Raw genomic sequence first — 21129 nt, forward strand, 5'->3', positions numbered from 1 at the left:
CCCAAGTTCAGTCTTCCGCGCTTGTAGCCTTCAGAACTGCGTTAGTGTTTTTTTTTATTTCTCTTACATTAAGGAAAATTGGCGTTGCGAAAAGGAATTGTCGTTGTGCTGCCAGCAGTCATGTTCCGTGACTATATTTGCATGGAGTGCGGAACGGATGCTATTTTTTCGGGTGTTTTTTTTTTTCATTTTGCGGCGAATACTTCGAGGACATCACCGTTGCAGGATATTTGATTTCTCGGCAAAGGCCCTCCAATTTCATGCAGACGAAGGAAGGCTGCTATACTACACTGTGCTTAGCCTTAGAAGGGGCGATGTCCAGCAGCTCGAAGTTCTTCGATCGCGCGCATTTCGATGGGGACGAAATGCGAAAACTCCCGTGTAATTAGATTTAGGTGCACGTTAAAGAGCCCCAGGTGGCCGAAATTTCCGGAGTCCTCCACTACGGCGTGCCCACAATCAGAAAGTGGTTTTGCCTCTTTAAGACCCATAATGTTTTTGTCTTCGATCGCTATGACCGAGCTTTATCTTTGAATGGCGACGTTTGAAGGACAGCAAATCCGCCTTCTGTGTCACTTTTCCAGAGCTCGAACCTTGGGATTGTTGAAGTACAGTTGACTATTAGATAGACAGGTGAGGGAATCCATCGAGACTGGGCCAGATAAGCGCACTATCAGCCAGGTGCGTAAGCGACCCGTCAGTAGCGCTGACGGGTGCAGAAATAAGTTATCTAGTAGTATGTAGGCGTTAGGTTTTTTTTTCTTTTTTAATGCGTAAGCATTCTGTGGCGAGTACCCCGGAGAAACCGTGTCCTTCCCGTGATGGCTTCTAACTGGGAAAATAGGTGCGTAATTGGTCAAGTTAAGACATTTAATCGTTGTAATAGAGTAACTGTAGATGATCGGTAGGTTTAGGATCGATTAAAACAAATCTGGTCACGTCGCCGTCGCCTCGGCATAGTCGTTTGATGCAATGCAAGAAGTATAAAATGACAAGAATGACTGATTGGTAAATGTGGTTTGGCAAAGGAAAAAAGAAGAAACCGTTGTGGTGGCGGTTAGGCTCATTTTATATACGATCGCCTTGACGGGGTCGGGTGTGCCCAAGACGAGTTCTTGCAATTAAGTTATGGGGTTTTACGTGCCACAACCACTTTCTGATTACGAGGCACGCCGTAGTGGGGGACTCCGGAAATTTGGACCACCTGGCCGGGGTTCTTTAACGTGCACCTAAATGTAAGCACACGGGTGTTTTCGGATTTCAGCCCCCATCGAAATGCGGCCGCCGTGGCCGGGATTTGATCCCGCGACCTCGTGCTTAGCAGCCCAGTATACCATAGCCACTGAGCAACCACGGCGGGTGAGTTCACGCAGTGGCACGAAAGAACCGCGCAAGCTTAATTGGTGAGACGGAGAAGTGGCGTATGGGAACGCTGAACGACAACGGGAATATCGTAGTCGATGGGAGGAACAACGAGAACACCGACAGCAACTGGGAGATAACCAACAGCGAGAAGTGGGAAGGAGGTGTTCAGAAGTGGTTCGAAAACGACCTTATAGGACGACGCTCGTTTGAAAAAAAAAATACTACAGATATTGAGAATTGTCTACTAATGCCTAGTTAGTTAGTTAGTTAGTTAGTTAGTTAGTTAGTTAGTTAGTTAGTTAGTTAGTTAGTTAGTTAGTTAGTTAGTCAGTTAGTTAGTTGGTGAAAACTTGATTGAGCTCTAGTAATTGTGTTCTTCTGCGGCTGGGACGGATTCTTCAGGGTAGTCTCGCTCCCAAGCATTCTTTGGCTCCGGAAAAAGTTGTGGGCGTGTACACATGCATAAGGTAGCAACATAAGAAAGCGAAAGCTAAGCAACTAGCCGAGCCAAAGAATGCTTACGGATTAACGAGTGAAGGCAAGGCGGAAAAGACCAGGACTGAAGAAGGAAGAAGGACTGAAGAAGGTTACGCCCTGCAGTGGGCGTAACCAGGCTGATGATGATGATGGTGATGATGATGATGAATAAGGACACAAACGACAGGACCGGCGTCCTTCTTCAGTCCTGGTATTTTGCGCCTTGCCTTTACTCATTCAAGCGTGAACCAACTAGCCCAAGCAAGAGTTTTACTTACGCATTAGTTGACAACTCTGCGAATTTCTGTGGCAGCTTTTTTTTCTTTCTTAATTTTCCCGTGCGGCTCCGTATGAGCCTTGTATCTACCTTCCCAATGCGCATGCGCGTCCCCTCCGCTTCTTCATAGGAAACTAGTGATTAAACTTTAGTCGTAAGTGAACGTCTGACTTGTCCACATCGTTTCCATCAGCCCTTAATTCCGCTCAGCAACGCAAGTATTATACAATATATTTTAGGGCCCTGTGCACGAGTCGGTGACGTTTGTCCGTTTTTATTTCTGAAGGTTTAGAGAATTTGGGCTTTCACTTAACTACTTAACGCGAAAAAAAAATGTGACGAGTCGAAAATTGCACTTCACTACGCCATTAACCCTTGCAGGTATAGGGGCGGACTTATGTGTCATTTTCTGTGTGTCATATCTAAGAGCAGGGCGGCAGGAACCGTCTGTTTTGTTTAGTGCGGGCAAATGTCTCCTAATTTTCTTTTCTTCTTTCTGACTATCAGCTTAAGAGAATTAGTTTTTGTTATTTAGGTGCATAACATTTTAATCGTGCTTATGCGGTATAGACGCCGGAGAACTTCGTTGTGAAATGATGGGATTACGCTTTACGAAAGACGTTCGGCATTTTTTTTAACTTCCTGTTGTAAGCGTCAACGCGAAACCTTGAAGCCAAGGACGGTCACCCGACGCATTGGAATTTTTTATCATTACTAATCTTAATGGTATCTCGCCCGTCATCACTGCAGTGCATTTAATTTGTCCGGAACGCGAGCGTATGGCAGCTCTAAATTGTACGAAACTGCGGCTGTTCGTTCGACGAAGAAAGATGGCGACGTTACGCAGCTGACTAATGCTGCACGGCTCGACATATTCCTGACTCAGTTTAAGTGATTTTTAAGTGACTCAGTTTAAGTGGTTTAAGTTTTAGTGATAAGGCGCTACGAATAGTTAAGAGAGAAAATGTTATTACTTGTTGCTCATTACGTGTTTGGCACGTCACGGAGCTGTGGGCGGGGGGGGGGACAAGGGGGGCGACTGCCCCCCCCCCCTTCCTTTAGATAATCCAATGTTCAGGCTTTGAACGACCGACTGCACGCGCCAAGTAGACGCCTCTGGATCCGCAAGAAGCAAAGAAAGTAATCGTCTTAAAAATCGTCGCGCAGATTTTTGAGACACATTAGATTCAACCTAACAGCGGTGGTCGAAAATGTTGGCGACGCTTGCTAAGTGGTGTTACGTAAGCAGTTACGCGACCGACGTCTGCGCGTTGATTGGCTGCGACGTCAGCACGTGGCTTAGCGAGCTCAGTCGTTGTCGTTTGAACGGCGATCATTTCCGCGTGTGCAAATTAAGGCAGTGGCAATACATACTTGCTGTCTGCCAAGCACAAGTGACGCGAAATAAAGTCGATATGGTTTTTCTCGCGCTCAAATATTCTTCTTGGCCGAGGAACGGAGGTAACAAAAGTGTCTGAAGAGAAGAAAGGCTCAAGATTCTTAGTTCGTTTCTTTCTTTCTTTTTTGAATTCAAATGAAAAGAACACTTAGATTTAGTTTCCTTATTTGTACAGTACTGACGGCTACTGCTTTTCACATAGCAGCAGTAAAAATGACTAATATACAAAAGAAACGGTTTCCTCAAGTTTATATATATATATATATATATATATATATATATATATATATATATATATATATATATATATATATATATATATAATGAGAGAGAGACAGAGAGAGTCACTTTCATAAGAAGCCAGCAAACTTGGTTGCTAAGAGCGATCTCACGCGTTTAATGCCAAGGCTCGGATTCGTGTCCCGCCGGAGCCCGTTTTTTCATCCACTTTCGTTTCCATATATCTAGAACTCAGAAAAACCAATTCAATTAAGAACTACAATTAATTTACGCTATGCTTGTCCTTCGTCTCACTGCTTGAATAATGAAATCCTCACCAGAAAATTATTAACGACACATTGAGCTTCGAGAGGGTGCTTTATCGGTCTAAAACCGTTAAAGCCCACCTGGGTACTCGCATCGGAATTCCACGACGACCAAGCTGCGCCGTGCAGTGTGCATCCAGATGGTTAATCAATCGTCGATCGAATGCACGCTTCCACCAAAGAGCTGTTTGATGTGAAACGTCGCTGGCAAATAATAATAATAATAATAATAATAATAATAATAATAATAATAATAATAATAATAATAATAATAATAATAATAAAGGCGTTATGCACACGGTCGGGGCGATCTGCTTCGCGAACGTTCGGTTCGCAAGCAACGACACACGGCTAATTATTATTTCTCGCGGCTTGCGTATTCTTAGTTAGTTCGAAATATCTTTTTTTTTTCTTTTTCTTCATGGATTCGTGCCCGACTACGCTATACGCGTACAGTGTTCCGGGTGCAGTTCGCAGTATCGAGGGAAGCACCCGCGGCTGTGCGTAAATATTGCCCACGGTGACGTATGTGTTTCGGGGCAGTTCGCAGTATCGAGAGAAGCACCCGCGGCTGTGCGTATAGTTCACGGTGACGCATATCGCGGTGTCGGGCTGCTGAGCTTCGAGGTCGGGGGTTCGGTCACAGCCGACCGGGCGGCTCCGTTTCGGTCGAGGCGAAACTCGTAATAACCCCCCCCCCCCGCACCGCGTGCATTGTGTGGGTCCCACGGTGTGAGGAACCCCATGGGTGGTCGAAATTAATCCCTCCCCCCCCCCCCCCCCATCGCTATACTACGGCGTGCCACGTAATCGTATCGTGGCTCCGGCAAGTGTAAAAAATAAGCGAGTTGAATTTAGACAATTCGTATATTGAAAGGCGACGAATTGAGATGTGTCCATGTCTCTCCATTAAGCGCACCAATATGCGAACGTGATAAGACTATAGAGACTTTTAGCTTGTACGCTATTCCGGTAAACGGGAGCGGTTTGGGCGGATTACCGGATGATCGGGGCGTAAACGTGAGCGGCCGGAGCGGTGAAGCCGCCTGGTGCTGTAGAGCTCAACCAGACAAACGCATAGCTAAAACTGCAGTAACTCACCATATCCTGCTTCGCCACTCGTGCAAATTTTTGGCAGCGGCGTAATTGTGAACACGATTACGCCACTGTCGAAAATTTACGCCAGCAGCTAAGCAGAATATAGTAATTAGCTCTGTGTTTGTGTGGTTGAGCTTTGCGCCACCAGCTGGCGCCACCAATCTGGCCGCTCACCTTGACGCCCCCGCTAAACCGGAAAACCGCCCGCGCTTGCCCGAATACCGGACACGCTAAAAGTCTCTTATATTACGGGAGCGTTTTGGTGCCGCCATCTTGGGTTGTTAACGCTGCTGCTCTCTGATTTCAACAAGAAAGTGTGCGTTATGCAAGCATTATTCGCAAGCATTAAAATAGTTGTATAAATGCGTTCAGCGTTTCATGACCGTGTTACCTCACTTTACGTCTGATAAAACGTAGAAACTGTTCGTGTAACAGCCCAAGATGGCGGCGCCCATGAATCCTCCAAAACGCGGCCGCTTTTGGATGGCACGACGAAAAACACACTATACCATCCTAAAACAATTTATTGCACATTGGCTTCGGTATTTTTTTAATTCGGTAGGAAGCGATTACTGAAGCTATTAATTCTGGATATGACATCCGGTGCCTGTGGAAGTGTACAGACGTATACTAGGTTATACTCATATTATTGTCCTGCTACTTTAGAAAAATTTGACTCCAAATATGATGCAGACGTCCGCGTTGTCACTGACGGTGGAAAACAAAAGCTTATGGAAAGTTGTTTTGAATTATTTGGGACTGCGCGCGGAAAAATCCAGGATGTACCAAGCATCGTGGCAATGCGCTACAAGTATAGTTACCATCTTCATCTTCGCGTTTATAGGCAGTGAAAAATGTAGTCTTTTTTTTTTCTTACCAATTAAAGCAAACGTGATGAGATGGTTACTTTTGTTTTCGTGGTTTTGGGTACCTAACACCCCCCCCCCCCCCCCACCCACCCCCCCGTCTCCTAAATGTCGTTTTTGTTTACCTCAGCTACGTATACGTGGAGATGCATGGCAATCGTAAAATTGGTTCCAGCAAATACGGACGCGAGCATAAGTAAAAGGAGCGGACAGGACAACACTGGCGCCAGGACCACTAAGAGGAACGGACAGGACAACGCTGGCGCAAGGACAACGCCAGCGTTGTCCTGTCCGTTCTTTTGACTTGTGTTCGCGTCCGTGCTTGCTGGAACCCCTTTTATACGTTCACCATGCGCCAACTGGCCCAGCAGACCACACTACTAGATAATGTAGGTGCAGCTTTTGGTATTTTTTTATCGCGGTACTTAAGTTAACAACAACAAAAAGTTTTTCGCGTTCGTAACTTACCAAGTAGACAATAATAATAATAAAAAAGAAACAGCTTGAAGAGCGAGCGTACCGCAAAGCTGTATTCGGTTCTCGGGGAGGATATGTGTATACGTGTGTGCGCGGGACCGTTTAGTTCGAGTATATACGGGCGACGTCGGCGGAGATACCTGCACATGGCGCCTGTACACACCTGCGCGAGTCGTGAATCATGCGTCCGGGAAGAAGAACAGATGTGTCTACCTAATTGTGCGATGGCTGGAACAACGAAATAAACCGCCCGAGAATAAAATACTAATGTCGAAAAAGAAAAGAAAAGAAAAGAAAAAATCGTGCGCGTCGTCCCACGCTCTGTGATGCCGGGCGCGCCATGTTGCCGCTGTACACACATACTGTCCTTCGCAAAACGCCTCTCAGGGTGAGTTGTTCTCTCGCAGTTTCTTCGTTAACTCCTCGTTTTGTGTGTGCCCGTTTTTGACGACTCGAGGGGTATGCTCCAGCTAACTAACTCCAACTAATACTTTTAAGTATAGCTTTTTCCCTAAAACAATTGAAGCCTGGAATTCGCTACCAGGAACCAACCGTTCTCTCCCATTAAATGAATTCTTGTCTGTACTCCCTCAACACTGCACCTAAACTTTCTTTGTTGCCTATTGTATTTCTTTCATGTATTGTATTATCCACTCCTGCTATAGCCCCAGCAGGGGCTGCAGTATGTGTAAATAAATAAATAAATAAATAAATAAATAAATAAATAAATAAATAAATAAATGCTATTAGGATCGTGACGAAAGGACTCAGAAAGAAGAAGAAAGAAAAAGCGAAAGATAAAGAGCTTGCAGCGTGATTTTGCATTGATCGTGTTCAGAAAGTTGCTGTCCGAAGATGCAGCGCTAAAGTAATTAATTAATTCGTAGGGCAGATAACCGGTCGATGATTGTAATTGCAGAATGGATGCCAAGAAAGGGAAGCGGAGTAGAGTACGGCAGAAAAGTTAGGTGAGGTGATAAAATGAGGACATTTGCAGGAACAGCATGGATGCAACTTTCGCAAGACAGGCGTAATTGGATATCGCCGGTAGAGGCCTTTGTCCTGCAGTGGGCCTAAATATAGGCTCTTGATGATGATGATGGTTATCATCTTGAAACTGGTGTCATCCCGAAACGATGGCTGCAAATGCACCCGCCTTACGAACTCACTGGATCCAGTTATGAAATTGAAATAGGTTCGCTCAAGTAATTTATTAAATAATTAACCTTCATTTCTTAATTAGTCGGTTATGTATTTCGATTTGTCGCTCTAGTAATGTCCGCCTCTTTGAGTAACCCAGCTCAATGATTGGAATTATGCGATATGGCACAAACGATTTTAAAAAAAAATTCTGTACGGCTTAAGGAAAAAGGTCACCTGGTACATACCGATATATACATAAAATCCAAGATAACCGCGAAGTTGATTCTCATTTCCCTTAATACATTTGGCCCACTGAAAAATTTCGTCGCTATATTTACGTAAATATACGTCTTCAAATATCGACAATAAATTTTGTGATGTTTTACAACGTGGATTTCACCAAATGCCTACGGTCGCTAGAAATGTCTTATCTTCAACGGATAGATAGATAGATAGATAGATAGATAGATAGATAGATAGATAGATAGATAGATAGATAGATAGATAGATAGATAGATAGATAGATAGATAGATAGATAGATAGATAGATAGATAGACACACAGATAGATAGATAGATAGATAGATAGATAGATAGATAGATAGATAGATAGATAGATAGATAGATAGATAGATAGATAGATAGATAGATAGATAGATAGATAGATAGATAGATAGATAGATACTGTCACAATTTTGCAACCCTTTTGTAAGTGCTTTTCTTTATTTTGTTTCTTCCTTTTCTTATTTTTGCATTCTGTTCGTTACTCCCTTTGTGTAACGCTACAGGACCTTTAAACCGCAAAATAAATGAAATGAAATAAAAATTTAGGTCACGTAAATTGTAAAGCGCAGTTGCACGAGGAACGGTACTGGCACGTATAGTACTTCCGATTCGCGACGTGTTCACGTCGGTAACCTGATGACGCATGCAATGCGGGTGCGACTATAGCGTTTAGTACGATTGCATAGCCGTATGTGTTGTGTCTGTAACACGATGATGCTGAGCGTCATTGGTCTGTCCTCGAGTCGCGGCCGTTATAATGGCGGGGAGAAATTTGAGGCCCGCGATTATACGCGTATATAGGCAGTGGAACGTCGTGCGTATACTTTATATATATATATATATATATATATATATATATATATATATATATATATATATATATATATATATATATATATATATATATATATATATATGCCGCTGCGTTGCGCGAGTGTCATTTGGCGCGTACGCGACGTGCCTGCAATGAACATGATAGCTGAAGCACGCGTACAACAACGCACCTACGACGATGGGCCGGCTGCGTTAACTCTCGGTTTGTCCTCGTCTAACGTTCAGAAGAATAAGAATGGGCTGGGGTGCGTTTGGCAGGCATTCCCAAATCATGAACAGCAGGTTGCCATTATCCCTCAAGAGAAAAGTATATAATAGCTGTGTCTTACCAATACTCACTTACGGGGCAGAAACCTGGAGGCTTACGAAAAGGGTACTACTCAAATTAAGGACGACACAACGAGCTATGGAAAGAAGAATGATAGGTGTAACGTTAAGGAATAAGAAAAGAGCAGATTGGGTGAGGGAACAAACGCGAGTTAATGACATCTTAGTTGAAATCAAGAAAAAGAAATGGGCATGGGCAGGACATGTAATGAGGAAGGAAGATAACCGATGGTCATTAAGGGTTACGGACTGGATCCCAAGGGAAGGGAAGCGTAGCAGGGGGCGGCAGAAAGTTAGGTGGGCGGATGAGATTAAGAAGTGTGCAGGGACGGCATGGCCACAATTAGTACATGACCGGGGTTGTTGGAGAAATATGGGAGAGGCCTTTGCCCTGCAGTGGGTGTAACCAGGCTGATGATGATGATGATGATGATGATGATGATGATGATGATGATGATGATGATGATGATGATGAACGTTCAGGCGCGCGTCTTGTCTGTCACGGTCACGAGTCGCACGCGCTGCCGGCTCTCGCAGGCGAGAAGGGACGGCCGCAGACGACGGGGGACGGTCGTCTGGAAGCGGGCTGGCAGCAATTCGCCATTTTTTTTTAAGTACTCTAGCACTACCGATCGAGAGGGCATTAACTAAATGCCGTTGTGACCGACGTCATCTTCTGTGTTAGCCGACCTGTTGTGCGGTGCCGTATTAGATTTATGGATCGTCCCCTGAAAACTGACCGTATACCAATTCCTCGGCGCTTAATTGCGAGGCAGTCTTCGGCTTTGAACAATCATGTTAGCTCGTCTGATTACTGATAGCGATGGCTTCTATCGGTAACTGTTGCGAAGGCTGTATTGAACGATCCGTATCATAAAATGTGACCTTGCTGCTAAATTTGACCAACACATTAGAAGCAGTAAGTACAAAGTCTTTTGTTTTTCATGTGAAGGCAGAAATGGATGTCTCTGCATGTCCAGAATTATTCCGCCCTGGTAGTCATAATTAAGCAGAATCCTCCCATTACAAGTACTTTTGCAGCCGCTGCCTATTCTTGGAACGTAAAAGATTCGGTGGAACCCATCTCACCATGACTGACGACGATAATGCGCTTAGGATTGAGTCAGTATAACGGCGCAACGTATTGCCACCGTCGAAACGAGTTACGTATGAGGCGTGCACTGCAGCGGTATTCCTCTTTCACGCTTCCCTAACGACACTCGGCGCCATCTGGTGGCCCCGCCGCGAAGCCTGCTTGAGGCCTCCGAAATGCGTGGCGCGCCGCGGCGCGGGCGAACACTGAGAAACATGTCATGCGGCAATCGCGGGCTCCTCTCCCGAGCTTCTTTCCGGACGCGCAGCGCCATCTTGTGGCACTGCCGAGTAGTCCGGGCGTGGCCTCCGAGATCAGAAGCGTGGCGCGTTGGTCCAGCCCAGGCCTAGTGGCACATACCCAGTGCTCCAAATCGGCGTCAGAGTTTCTTCGAACAGCGCCACCTATTGAGTCCCGCATCCACAGTGACCCAGGTCGGTGTGAAAGAGGTTCGTTAAAGAGCCGCACGTATGCGCACATTGCCTGATACTCGGCGACCCTAGGTTGGTCCGATGTTTGGTGTTGAACCCTGTTCCCTCACCATATACGCTACACATTCGACCAGGGACTACCCAGTGACGCAGGTAGGCAGGATGACGGATAACAAGCGTACATACATAGATATAAACATAGATGTATAGTTGGCCCCCGGAAAGTGCGTTAAAAAGCCTAAGAATGCTAGCGGGTTAAAACCTTACGTCTTGTAGCGACCAATCTAAATAGAGGGATGATGCTGCATAACGTGCAAGATGGCCTTGATTGCGCCCCACGACTTCAGCAATTGCAAGACTAAACGATGGCGAACGCGGCTTTGACGGCCACCGGCTGTAAGAGGCTGGCCGCCACACCTGCAGGAGAACGCGTTTGAGGGTTGTCGCTACATGCGGTGACTTCGACGGACGTCAAGCAGTGTGACAGACGGGCTTTTATTGTTCGGCAAGATATCGACGTCCGCGTGTAAATCTATACGCGTGTGCTAATGTCTCTCTGCGCTGTAAAAAGAGACATGAAGACATCTGGCAGACGACTAGGTGTAATAGAAGCAGACGACTTGTCACGGGGGCATCATGTAAATGTGCCGTCGCGTTTGATGAGAGCGGAGGAACAGACGACGTTCAATGACGTCGTTGTTGCGCAATATGTTAATGTATCTTGACGTCACGACGTTCGTGGTAATCGTTTGTCCGAGCTTGAGGCGGCGGAGGAACGAAAACAAAACGTGACTTTCGAAGTCAACGGCTAATGAAAGGAAAGCGGCTGCACTTACTAGGAAGCGGGTATGTTAACTTGGGCAGACGTTGTCTGGTTGCGAGACGTTGGTGGGGTGTTATATCTGTGCATGATGGCATGTAGCTAAGCATTGCGTTGTGTGGACGCTGAGCAGACGATCGTGAAAAACGTTCCCTTTGCATCGGGTCCTAATGTGTTTTTGCTTAGGTGTTTGTGGTTACGACAATGACAGCTTCAAGAAGGCGGAAAAACGATTTTAAGCTTGCGTTGGTGCCAACATTTACTCTATACGGGCTGGCAAATAAATCGACTATAAAGACGAGCCGCGTAGGTGTCTCATCGCCGTCATTTGTCCATTTGTGACTGTATGTCGCGCGTTGCCTGAAGACGTCTGCTTCTTAACTGCAATGAGGTGACGCTCACTTTCAGAAGCACTTTGGCAATCGATCGTTCCTGCATGCAAGTCGCTTCCTGCCGTTGTGTAACTAAACTTAAATTTGGCGCATCTGAAAAGGCATAATGAGTGATTTTGTGCGCTTTTGAGTATGCGCTTCAGCAAGTATACCTGGGCAACGTCCGTCCCAAATACTGACAGTTATTTCTCGAAGCATGAGCTGTCGACATCAAACTAAATTGACTGTCATGCAATAATTCGCGTCGGAGGTGACGAAACGGGCCTGTTAGACTGTCGCAAGGGCAGTAGGTGATAATGGCGATCGCAGCAGTGTTAGTAGTAACGACGACTGTAACACTAGACAGCACTTGAAGGCTAGCGACACGCAATAATTAACTTGTCTCAACAAAGCTTATTCATCCATTTGTAGCATGAAAAGTGGATCACGCGGCATCAGCTCGATCCAGACGACAAACTATCGGGCGGCTCAGTACGGGCTACACGACGCGAGAGCGCGCGGGAAAGCCGCTCTCGCAGGTTGAACAGTGGCGCCGTTGGACGCCGTGTTTCCAAGTTAAAGGGAGAGGGGGTTCCGCTGCTGTTGTTTCCAATTAACATCGCCCCTTCGTGCCCCGCTCTCGCGTTTTCCCGCACTTCAGTTCGCAGAATCTTCCGTCTCACCGTGGGACTTTCCCTCAATTTGCGCCACGTTGTCGAATTTGGCAATGGCGGCACTTTGAGCTTATAGTCGGAGGCTGCTTGCATGGACCGCTCTGGCTGATTCAAAAATGCCGCCGTTACAAAATTCGACATCGTGGCAGAATTCGACAGTGTCCGCGATAGTAACCCGTGTCGCGAAAACGATAAGGACACACGCGGTGGCGCCATCTTTTGTGCGAGCTACGCGTCAATAATTGCACCGGTGAAATACCGCAGATAACAGACATTGATTTCGCACTGACGTTTGTATGTTGCGAACATTGCAATTACACGCAGAGAGAGAGAGAGAGAGAGAGAGAGAGAGAGAGAGAGAGTTGGGGTAAATGCAGGCATCTGAGCATTAATGCAGAAACCCACGTGACGACGTGGCACAATATGTTTTGCGCAATGCGCAGAGTATATGTACTAGGTTATGTCGTTGTAAAACCTAAACATGACACCATATTAACTTCCTGCCCAACTATTCCCAAACTAAATGAATAGTTAAAAGGAAGCAATGAAACAATGAAACGGCAAAATACCATAAGTATGCTACTTGACAGGTTTTGGGTGTTTGCTCGCGACAACAGAAGAAAAAGAATATGTCCCCGTTTGTTCTGAAGGTGTGTGACTGCCCTGACATGGCGCTAGTCGGCGCCACTGTCAAACCTGGGAGACCGCCTGGGGTTCTTTTTACGTGCATCTGTGTACACGAGCGTGTATTTTCCATTTACCCTCCCATCGAAGTGCCTCCTCCGCGGTCGGAAGTCGATCCCGCGACCTCGCGCTCAACAGCAGAACGCTATGGCCACTGAGTTAGCACGGCGGGTGTGACAGAGCGGACAGCACTCGGGTCTCCTCTTCGCTGATTTTGCCGCTTCGTTCAGTTATCTCTGTCAAAAGGAACATTTGAAAAGTTAGGCCACACGTACTGATATATTGCCTTCCTACAAAACTGACAGTAAAGTTTGTCGAATATATGTATATCTTTTGTTCGTTGTACCTAAATTGACTGCGACAGCAGCGCCACCGCATCTCAGCAGCTCAACGCTATTGCCACCCACTAAGATATACCGCAGTGGGTCCCTCCAACTTTAGCGACCCAGCTGCCGGTGCGGTTAACGTTTGATATAAGTGTATACGCCCCATGTACTTTAGCAAAGGTTGTTCTCACACAATAATACGAAAAAAAAAAGAGTACTTTGCATACTATTTCGGCATCCTTAAGTGTCCCAGGGTGATTTTTAGGACTCTGTCATATGGAGCTATTCGGCGTTCTGAGTCAATTGGAGGGATCGCGTAGCCCCGTAAGTTCCCTCGGAACGGACAGGGTGGCGATTTTGACAATATGACAGAATTTGGCAGTCTCCAAGGTAGCACCCCTTCGCTCCGCGGAAGGTGCCAATCCGAAACTGCTTCCCGGCATTCCAACGCGTGCAACAGCGCCCCCTCGTCCCCCTCCGCCCCTCCACCCCCCCCCCCCCCCCCACACTCCCTTCTTGATAGTTTGGAGCTCTGCGCATGCCACCGTGCCCGCGAACCGTGGCGATAGTTCAATGTCAGCGGCCGCGATATTCAAGGCTGCGTCCTTTCGCTTGCCCCTGAGATTCGCGCGGCCTTATTGGAGGCTCGAGGAGAAAGGCTTTGCGATGAATAGACAGATAGGCGCAGAGTGAAAGAGGAGAGAAAGCGCCTCCTCCCCCCATAAAAGGATAGAAGCGAATGGACTCAGTCGGGTGAAAAAGCCTATCTGTCATTCCATTCTGCTCTCTTCACGATATCGCGCGAAGGGTCTGTTTTGTGCGCCTCATGTTGCCTTGACAAAAGGACGCGCGAGGTTGCTTAATGGTCGAGTCAAGCACGCGTGTAGGCGCATGTAGAAAGAAATAATATATACGGAAAGGACATCTATAAACAAGAAAGAAATATCAGACGCCTCGAACTTCCCTTTCCCTTACTTTTGCTTTCTCTCGTGGAGATAGCAGACGAAAAATGAAGTGGCGAGCAGGCGGCTCGCAACCGGCCGCGTGGTAGCAGACGGACGTTTTGACGGCCGCAGCAGACGGCGTCCTTTATATTTTGTTCCGCACGGTGTGTATCTGGCGCCTTCGTCTTCTGTTACAGCGTGCAGCAGACGACGGCTGGATATAGTGTTACCCGTCTGTGTTTTTCCACGCCCTTACTTCTGGTAGCACGCACGCGTACGTGGAACCGTTTTTAGTTCCCTTCTCGCTGTCAAAGTCGCGTAAGCGCGCAAACGCAGTTAAGTGAGCAGCGCTTCCAGTGGGCAAAAGAAACTGCTGTTCCAGATATCCCATGAATGACCGTATCACAAGCCTTGTGTTCCAATTGTGAGTGGCAGCAGCGTGTTATTTCTCGGAGCAAGAAGTACGCGTGTGTGTTTCCTTTTCATCGGTTTTGGCAGATTCGTGTGAGCAAGAAGTTCTGCGCTGTGTGATAGACTGGCTTTTGTAAAGGTTATATAGATTTCAGTGTGCTCTATTTTCCTGATCATGTAATTTCAAATTTGTAGGGGCTATAAATTCTTTTATCATACACAAACTCTTATCATACCCTGACAAGCCGGTAGTTTTGTGAGCAACGTTTGAATCGCCCTGAGGTTTGATATCTTTGCTCTTGATCGTTAGAGAGCAATGCATCGTTAGGCTCTTTTTCTCGTGCACAAAACTGGCAAGCCGGCAGTGGCGTAGCCAGAAATTTTGTTCGGGGGGGGGCTACGCCACTGGCCCAATATATATATATATATATATATATATATATATATATATATATATATATATATATATATATATATATATATACATGTGTGTGTGTGTGTGTGTGTGTGTGTGTGTGTGTGTGTGTGTGTGTGTGTGTGTATATATATATATATATGTAGCTGCACGTTTTTCCCTGCAACCACTTCAGCAAATTTGAGGAGGTTTGCGGCATTTAAAAGAAAAAGTTTATTTCTAGTGACTACTGGCTTCGAATTTTTCATTTAGGAGGTCAATTATTTATTAAAAATTGGCCAAAATTGAAAATTTTCGGCAAACGAAACTATCAAGTTTAAAACTCCGTGACTCAACAATGAAAAATGATATCACAATTCTGTGAATTGCATCTAATAGTACATCTACAGCGGACAAAATAAATATGTTACACATGAATGTAAAAAAAATTTAGTATTGTGGAAATACGGCTTTTGCAGAACCCTTGTACACAACGTAACCAATTAACGTAAGATACAAATTGACACAGCAAACTTGTCCGCTTTGACTGTCATAATAAATGCCGTTTACAGAACCACAATATCTGTTCTTCATGCATAGCTATTAGTTTGTAAACGCCGTGCTTCTATTTTTTCAAACTTTCAAATTTTCCAAAATATTTTAAACAAAATTCAGGCCCTAAATCGAAGTTCTGTTTCCAACAGACACTAGGATTTAACTTTCTCTCTCAAATGCAACCAATTTCGATAAAAGCGATTAGCAGGATTATCTCAGAAAAGCGTTTCTGCGTTTTAGAAGTATTTGAATAGGCCGCGTCGGATTGGGCCCGAGCTAAAGCTTCCTCTTAAACAATTTATCGAGGGATAAAATACATGAATAATAACTGCATTGTCATTGCCAAAGATGCTGCAAACGAATTCTTGAAAGCTACGCTCTGTAAATACAAGTAAAATATGTATTTTTTTCATAAAATATTATACTCGTATGTGCCAAAAATTGTGCCCAACATAACTGACGTCAATGCTTCCATGTTTTTTGTCTATTTATTAAGTAAAGAAAATATCACACGAACTTTAGAACTATATCAGTTCGAAACCAGGAAAGCAGTGCATGCCGCTGATATGAAAAATTAAAAGGCAATGAACTGAACAAGTTGAGGACAAATATCTTAATGAAACTTTGTCATTCAAGAACCGTGCTTACATTCTTGTATATATGCAATGGCCAGTGAAAAATCTCGATGACGCTGTCGTTTGCTCCATTGTATTACGCAGGAGTAGCTGTCCCTTGTCGTGTATCGTGAGTAATTGCACCGAAGTTATAGTCGCGACAGAGAGCACGCATAAAAAGCAGGAGTTCTGGAAGATATATGAGGGCAAGTCAAATGAATGAGCCAACAACGGGGTACTTTATTTAAAAGTAGTCTTCATGAGAATTTAGACATTTGTCCTATTGACTAACGAGTTGCGTGATTCCCGTCTTATAAAACTCCTTGGGTTGCTGCTTCAAAAAGTCTGTATCTGGTTCCCTTGAGCTGTTTTTTCGGTTGCCCCAAAATGTAGAAGTCGCAAGGTGACAGGTCTGAGCTGTATGGCGGATGTTGCAGCGTTTCCCACTTGAACTTTGCCAGTTTTGTATTAACCACATAAGCGACGTGGGGACAGGCATTGTCGTGGAGCAAGATGACCCCATTCGTCAATTTTCCACGTTGTTCGTTCTTGGTTGCGACACGCTGCCGTTCTGGCGTTTCACAATATCGGAAACAATTGATAGCCTCTCAAGATTTAGCAAATTCTATCAGTAATGGACCCTGTCGATCGAAAAAAAAAAGTCAACAACACCTTTCCAGCGGAAATGATGGCCTTTACGTTCTTTGGGCGTGGTAAATTCGAATGTTTCCGCTGTAAGCTTTGCCGTCGTGTTTCAGGCTCGTAGTAGTGGCACCAAGGTTCGTCTCCGATCACAGTTGCAAACAAGAAGTCGCCATGCTCATTGTGATACCCGATCAGATGAGTCAAGGCAGCGCGAAACTTCTTCGTCTTCTCGCGATGGATAAAAATCTTGGGGATCCATTGCGCACCAAAGAGCCGATAGCCGAGAAGCTCATGAATTATGGCGTGAACCGAACCGTGACTGATGTTCAGACGGTCTGCCAGTTCATCGATGCTTATCCTCCGTTCTTGTTTCAGCAGCTCATGAACCTTTGAAATTGTGTGGGGGGTGATTGCACTATGGTTTTGGCCCGGTCTTGGAATGTCTTTGCAACGTCCTTTGAACCGTTTGCTCCGACGATTCACAGTGGTCAATGAAATGCAGTGTTCAACGTACACGGCAGTCATATGGTGATTAATTTCTGTTTTGGAAACACCTTCAGCTGTCAAAAACTTCGCGACACCGAGTTGTTCAACTTTCGAAGTGTCCATTATGTGACGCAACCATATTCAACCCAGTGTATGAGAGCATTAAAGAACATTTATCTTCACACCTGCGTGTCACTTTTGTAAATGAGACATGCCGTTCTCCTACGCGCATGCCTCGCAGATAATGAAGCGAACCATTATTGCGTGGTTAGGGTAGGCTCACTTTCGTTTGACTCGCCCTCGTACATTAGAAATGCAAAGATACAATGGGATATGCAAATGCGAAAATACTGCTTGATAAAGGACAAAAAAGTGTCACTGGAAACAAAGTTCACTGCATGTATACACAAAACTTCGCAACAAGATATTTAAGTATACGTATAAGTCTCCAATGAGTCTATGTATGTAACTGTATAAGTTAACTGTATATAATGCGTCTAATAACTGTATAACTGTAATAACTGTATAATGCGTACATAATACTGTAATAAAGAAGTAACTGTATATAATGCGTCAAACAAGGCAAATAAACATGTTGCACAATCATAGATTCACAGAATCCTAGATTCCGCCCCCATTCCATCCACTCCCCCCGATGTATTGCGCGCGACGGAAGGCGGCGCGCTTGCTCCCCGCTTTTCTCCTTTGCGCACACAAGACTGAGCCACCATCGTCGGCTCACCCATTCCACCTCCCCTCCTACGCTTTCACTCGCACATACAGCATGCAGCGCGCGGTCACGATGTTATCACCCTTGGACTTTATACGAAACATGAGGGCGATGGCAGGAATGCGCCTGGAGTGTCCATATAATTGCTTTCGCAATAATATAATAAACGTATCCGGCAACTGAAGCGTCCCGTCGCCCATTACTTTCCGCAAAAGAAGTATCAAAATCGAACTTTCACCATGCGACAATTCGCTGCGCCACAACAATGTATTTTTTTTCTGTGAGGCGGAGGCACCGAAATGAAAAAGAAACGCATAGGAAAGTATCTTGGCCAGAATCTAATGCCTACTTCGGGCACCTAATGGGGCTACGGAAGGAATACCGAAGAAAACATGAGACGCTTGGTCCACTGAGAACCATACGCATACTGCTCAGTATCCTACAGCGGCGAAAGAAGACTTTCCGGAAAGGTTGCGCTCAAGGAATGCGGTGCAATCCTTCGAGTTCCCACAGTGATGGCGGCGAGCGACCATTGTTTTTTTTTTCTCGTCTGCTAGCCAGAAAACGTCCAAAACTCTGTCCGGTGAAAATCCACTCGGCCAGAGCAAACCGAACGCGCACCAAAGTGTACCGCACGGTGGTCGGGGCCATACGAGAAAAACGTATGCGCTCTGGTTGGCTCTGGCAGCCCGCGGTTAGGGTAGCGAGAACAAAAAAAAAATCGAAGAGGCTCAATGTGTCTTCGCGAATAAATGTCAAAGTAGAAAAAATAAATAAGAACGTATTTACTTTGGCTGGCTTGAGTGTCTTGACATGGATGTTCTGGCGTAGGTTAAAAAAAATGTTTATATTTTTTTATGTGACATGACGGCACAAATGAACCACCCGAACGCTTCGTCTCATTGGACCTCGCTGCCTGTTTGTCAACTCGTCTGCTAGTGTGTTGATTTGGCTTGTCTCGTTGTATGTTCCGATGTAAGACTTTAGAAAAGTCAATAGACATTTGGCGTCAAATGTTTATAACAACATTAAACCCACAAAGTTCCGCAATTGAAAATCTAAAGCACAACTTTGGAAATGTCAATGCACCTTTCACATCAAGAGCTTATGAGATTTATACCCATAATGTTTCGCAATTGATATCCATGCGCTCCACAGATTCCGTGGCCTCAGTGAGATGCCGCGGCGAGCCCGCTCACCATGAAAGCGCCCTCGAAACTTTGTGCTCGGATGGGACTGCTTGGCGTTATGTGACTTCCGGTGTATGGGCGTTGCCACGAAATCCAGCCCGAGTTTGCAATCTTCGCGGTTAAATGTCTTTTCGAGCGTCAAAAAGTCATTCTAGACAAAATCCAGAGTGATTTCCGGCGCCGGAGGTCACTTTGGTCGGCGGTGCATGGACAGCACGAAAAAATTTCGGGGGGGGCTGAAGCCCCATAAGCCCCCCCCCTGGCTACGCCCCTGCAAGCCGGCTCTATTGTAAACAATGTTCTATTCTTCCCGAAGTTGGTAAAAGCAGGAGCTGCTGCTTACAATCTGTTCGAGATTGTTAGAGAGCAGTACCGCATGTGGGGGGTCATAGACGAGATTGTTGTTTACGTTAGAATTTTCACATCGTGGTGCAAGCCAATTCTCGCCTACGTGGTTCATGCCGCGAAGCGCCGATACCCCTTGTCAGGATACCTGAAACTCCTGTTTGGGATCGAAGACGTAGGCATAAACCATATACAGAGCACGCCGGGATATGTGCTACAGTCAGCGGAAGCGCACCTGAGGCATGTTTATCGCGGAGTGGTTGCTGCTGAACAGAAGCGTATGCCACTACCAGGTGCAGGGAGGGCAGTGTTTCGTTTTTTGGTGCGGGTGGGAGATTGCTAACGTCCCGGATATTTGACCCGGGCACGCGATGTGCATCACATTGTCAGGCTGCACGTTTCTGCGCGTACAGCTGGTGAATTCTCCGCGAGAAAGGGAGAAAGAGTTTCTGCCCCTATGCTGCACTGTTACGTCGCAGCTTGCCGACAAAATACAGCTTTATTATTGATGCTGAACATGTCTTCAGCACGTCACCACACCGACATTGTGGTATACCGTGCAATGTACAAACGGACGGATGAACGAACGAACACTCGTGAGCACTCCTTTCATTTGCCAGGTAGATAGCGGTTGGCAACGTCATCCCTTGTCTAAAGTGGTCAGTTCGTTTTCCTGACGCTCCGCAGCTATTCCTGAAGCGTGGATTTTGTAAACGGGGTCTGTGGTCAGTATGCTCAAATGCATTGATGTAGAGAGGCGTTTATCAAGCAACCGAGACGCGCCTCTCGCCCTCTCCTACCCCCACTCTTTCCCCTAAATTCCTGTGTATGAGGGATACCTGCCGTAAAACGACGTGCGAAAACACCCACGTTCCCCTCTCCACTTATCCGGTCAAGTGCGTGCCTCCCTCCCCGAAAAAGAAATTCTGGCTACGCCACTGCAGGTTAGAGTGAGTTAATAGAGACTTTTAGCTTGTTCGCTATTCCGGTAAACGGGAGCGGTTTGGGCGGATTACCGGATGGTCGGGGCGTAAACGTGAGCGGTGAAGCCGCCTGGTGTTGTAGAGCTCAACCAGACAAACGCATAGCTAATACTGCAGTAACTCACCATATCCTGCTTCGCCACTCGTGCGAATTTTTGGCAGCGGCGTAATTGTGAACACGATTACGCCACTGTCGAAAATTTACGCCAGCAGCCTAAGCAGAATATACTAAATAGCTCTGTGTTTGTGTGGTTGAGCTTTGCGCCACCAGCTGGCGCCACCAATCTGGCCGCTCACCTTGACGCCCCCGCTAAACCTGAAAACCGCCCGCGCTTGCCCGA

The 21129-nt window shown here is 45.9% G+C and overlaps 1 protein-coding gene across 3 annotated transcripts in view; it reads left to right on the forward strand.

The window, feature by feature from the left end:
- The window catches only part of LOC139048949 (ATP-sensitive inward rectifier potassium channel 12-like), a 143587-nt gene that overhangs the window by 92889 nt on the left and 29569 nt on the right, over positions 1–21129 (forward strand). Inside the window, exon 1 of one of the 3 annotated variants that reach the window (XM_070523947.1) lies at positions 14733–14859. The exons of the other annotated variants lie outside the window; for them this stretch is intronic. The gene's annotated coding sequence lies outside the window, so the exon portion shown is untranslated. Of the gene's footprint in view, positions 1–14732; positions 14860–21129 lie in introns of those variants that run through there. 3 annotated transcript variants of the gene reach the window in all.

The sequence above is a fragment of the Dermacentor albipictus genome, chromosome 8, assembly GCF_038994185.2.
Source record: "Dermacentor albipictus isolate Rhodes 1998 colony chromosome 8, USDA_Dalb.pri_finalv2, whole genome shotgun sequence".
NCBI lineage: Eukaryota > Metazoa > Arthropoda > Arachnida > Ixodida > Ixodidae > Dermacentor > Dermacentor albipictus.